Raw genomic sequence first — 4,096 nt, 5'->3', positions numbered from 1 at the left:
GTGGGTCTCAGATTGGCTCTTGGGAGTTATCACGGTATTAGCATAGAAACGCCTGCCCCTGGATCCCTCAAAGCCAAGGCAGAAGGCAGCTGGATCTCAGGCTGCCAGTCCTTGGCTCAGGGCTGCTGAGGACTGGCAAAGGCAGGATCTTCTCCCAGAGAGAGTGAGATGGATTTACCCTCATAGTCCTTTCCATCTCACAGGGCTTCAGTGCTTGAGCAGGTGCACCTCAAGCTCAGGACCACAGGGCACACAGCCTGGAATCCTTCATCAGTGGCGACAGCAGAGCTGATGGCATGGTCTGCAGCAGCTCCAGAGGGCCAGGGACCCTTGGGCACCCACACACAACTAGAACAGGCAAGATCTGCTTTACATGGAGACCTTGGCAGGAACTGGGACTGACTCCATCCTCATGTGTGCAGTGAATGCAGTCAGCCCCAAGCACTGTAAAACCACGAGGCCAGAACACCACTGTGTTCTGACAATCTCCTGAGTTCCCTTGTGTGGCTGTTGGGAAGAATACTTTCAAAATACTGGATCAACATCCACTGTCTACCTGCAAGCAGGCAACTTCACTGTGCTGGTGGCCAAGCAGGGCTAGAGGGGGTCAACACTTGTCGCCAGAGCATGTGTACACGGCATGCATGCTTGTCCTTTATGCGTGCACTACCTGGAGGGCTGGGAAAAGCCAAGATCCCTCCTTGCCAGGACAGGAAAAAGAAGCAAGAGACCAGGGCTGGCCCAGGGCCACCCCAGCAGCATCAAAACGTGGGGTGCAGCTCCACCTGGTGGACAGCGAGGCCCCCCCAAGTGCCACCAAGTCCCTTTGGCCACCACACGGAGACTGGGTGCCCCAAGCTGGAGTTTATGGCTCTGCCTTCCCTGTCACCATTAGGAACCAGGGGATGCAGCCTCGCCCCGGAGCTTGGGATGCTCCAGCACGTCGGGATGCTGAGGCAGCGTCAGCATGTAGATACACACGCTACTGCACGTGCCCACATGCATCTGCACATGCACAGAGCCTTGGCAGAGAGCACCAGGAGAGTGCAGAGCCAGCTGTGCCCCCACAACCTGCCCTTTGCGTGCTGAGCATCCCATGTGCCTGCAGGAGAGGTTAAATGAAGGCAGCTGTCTGCCTGCCAGATGGAAGCAATCCTGAGGGACTGGATTGCTCAGCTCCTGCCAGCCAGGGACGTACAGGAAGAATTCTGACCTGAAAACTAGGGGTCCTGTGCTAAGCACCCCGCATCCTACATGATCCTGGATAAATTCTTCCTGATCGCCACGGAGGAGTACTTGCACAGATGCTTTCCTTGCCCCGTGCTTTTCCCTCTGTCCTTTCTCCCCTGGTCTGGGATGCTCCTCGCACATAGCGTCCTGTTACATCCCTTCCATCTCAGCACAGAGACTGCCAGTCTCTGTGAGTGTCACTCACAGTCCTTTCACTGCCAGGAGGCTCCAGAGATGCCCCCTGCTTCTGCGCAGGCTGGGAGCTGCCGCACAGGTGGGTGATGGGTAGCGGAGAGGAATCACTGTCACCAGAAGGGAAACCAGACGCTTTTCCTCAGACCAGTGGCAGCTTCCCACAGCTATGCCAGTGCCCCGACAGCCAGTCTCCCCAAAGCGGAGGTAGGCAAAGAACTGTGGTAATGGGCCGGGCACACAGACGCTGAAGAGACAACGTGGAGATGGGGAGGGGACTCTGCGCAGCGCCAGACCCGCCCGAGGAGCTCCGGGGGCGGCTGCCGCGAGAGGGCAGCACAGCCCCGGCCCCCGGCACCCCCGAGCCGCCACCCCGGCGGGCAGCGCAGGGGCTCGCTCAGCCCCGCCTCACCCCTTCGGGGGGTCCAGCGCAGAGACCACCCGCCACCTTCCCGTGCTCGGCTGGCTGGTGGAGCCCGAATTGGCTGCAGGGGGTATAACTGGCACCTTCGTCAATCTCTACCACCCTGCGGCTGTGTGGGTTTTCTCCTGCCACAAGACCCCAGGGATGTGCTGGCAGGCATTTAAGCAGCCCGTAGCTATACTTGAGACATCCCAGTTATTCCTTCCTATTCTACTCAGCGCTGAGACCTTCTTCCCCAAAGGCTTTAATGCCAGCAGTCCTGGAAGGGATGTCTGCTGAAAGCAGAGCCCTAATAGCAATCAATCTACATCCTCACCTCAGAGCCAGTGAATACCCCTTGCCTCTCCCACCAGAAGCCAGGAGCTAACCAGTGCCAGGACCCATCTCTCTGGTCATGGACTGGGAAGCAGAGATGTGTTTCCATGTGGATTCAAGGCCTGACTCTGCCTTGCATGTTTTCCACCCAGAGAAGCTGTTTCTTCAGCTCTCTGAGCCATTCCCATCACTGCCGTTCAGCAAATGGCAAGACAAAAATAGCTCCTCTCCAGGGGCTGCAACAGGGCTGCTTGATTTGACTGTGCTTTGCTCCACTCTGCTGTGCAAACCCAGGGCTGACTTCGAAGCAGGGGCTGCACAAGCTCCTCCAGCCACCTCAGGTAGGCATTGCTTCCCACTCTGAGCCACACTAAGTAGGTATCACAGGGTAAGCTTTGGTGTCTATGTAGCCACAGCTGTAGCCCCCCACCCTTGAGAGCTGGGAAGGGGACAGGTGTAGGGGGAAAGCACAGAAGCACAAGCAGGTTTCTCCTGAGCACTGCAGACAACCTGCCAGCCAGGTCCTCTGTGGCTTCCCAGCCCCAGGGCTCCCAGCGCAGCAGGAGCTCTGCCAGAAGCTGTTGCACAGGATGGGGAGGGGGAGCACCAGAGCTGTCAGAACCACTCACTGAGAGATATACCGAGACTGTGAGCTCTGTCTCCATGGGTAAAGCAGTGCAGGAGCTGGCTGGCCAGCTGCTGCCAAGGAGACAGTCCTTTTCCCTGCCTATCTTTGCCAGTGCAGACAGACCACGGCACAGCAAGTGAGCTATTAAAGAACAGCTCTAGCCAGCCAGCAAACACATGCTCATTCATCATTCTGGAGCAGGCAGGGGGACGTGCCAACTGCTTTCAGCCAGGACCCATCACAAAGCCTGTGTCCAATAGTCCAGCATCCTGGAAGGGAGCTGGGGTCAGACTAGGGGGCCCTGGACCCTCCAAAATGCCTTTTCTTGTCACGAGGGTGCTGGGAGAGCTGCTCTGCCCCAGGCTGGGAACTTGTGCATTTCTGAGACAGAGCCTCAGCATGGCAACATCATGCCAGAGACAGCTTGGAGAGGATGTGATGGTTGGCGTGGGCTTAGCTAAGGCCTGACCTGCCCCCACATTCCCACCTGAACCAGGCAGGCAGAGCTGCACAGCTCTCTGCAGTGGGACGCTCATGTCAGGTAGAGCAGAGTGGGAGACTGTCAGGCACTTGCAGGGAACCGTGTGGATCCTGCAGATCAGTGGTAGCTCTTTCAGAGCCTTTTCACAGTATCTGCCTGGTTTTACACCTACTTCTCTTCCCTGGTGCTGCTGTCTCCCTATCTGTCTCCATCCCTAGAGCCCAGCCAGCTGGGAGCCAGAGTGCTCCAACCTCTCGTCTAGAATACCCCTGATTCAAGATGGGGATACCCCTTTATACAGCCCAAGTCAGGGGCCTGGACAAGAAACCGTCCCTTTGTTGGTGCTAGCATGTAGCTGAAGTATGTGTTGCTCTGGCTAGAGTGACCCTTAGTGACAGAGTACCTGTGTACACCAGCAGTGTCCCCAAAAAGCCACAGCACCAGCAGCTGAAGATTTGGCTAAGGCCAGAAGTCTGAGAGATTTGAGACCAAGTATGGCTGGAGCCTACTTCTTTCCTCCCTTGCATCCAAAGGCATGTCATTCTTGCTGCCTGAGGTGGGAAACGCAATTCCCTGTGGAAGGGAAATGCTGCCCTCTCCTCCTGCTTTGTGCCTTTCCCTGCCAGCTGACCATTTACAACCAAGAAAGAGGCCAAGCAGAGATGGCCCCAAGGATGTACTTTGTGCTATATCATTGCTTACCAGCCCTGGGGCTTGAGCCTGAAGAGTAAAACTAAAGAGTGGGGAAAAGATCCTCCTCTTTCACATGGAAGTGAAGCTGCCTCCCATGTAAGCTGCAAAGCTGCTTCTTTACCCACATAAGAAA

The sequence above is a fragment of the Lepidothrix coronata genome, unplaced genomic scaffold (assembly GCF_001604755.1).
Source record: "Lepidothrix coronata isolate B3197 unplaced genomic scaffold, Lepidothrix_coronata-1.0 Scaffold118, whole genome shotgun sequence".
Taxonomy (NCBI): Eukaryota; Metazoa; Chordata; class Aves; order Passeriformes; family Pipridae; genus Lepidothrix; species Lepidothrix coronata.
The sequence above is the reverse complement of the archived record's forward strand: the minus strand, read 5'-3'. Positions refer to the sequence as shown.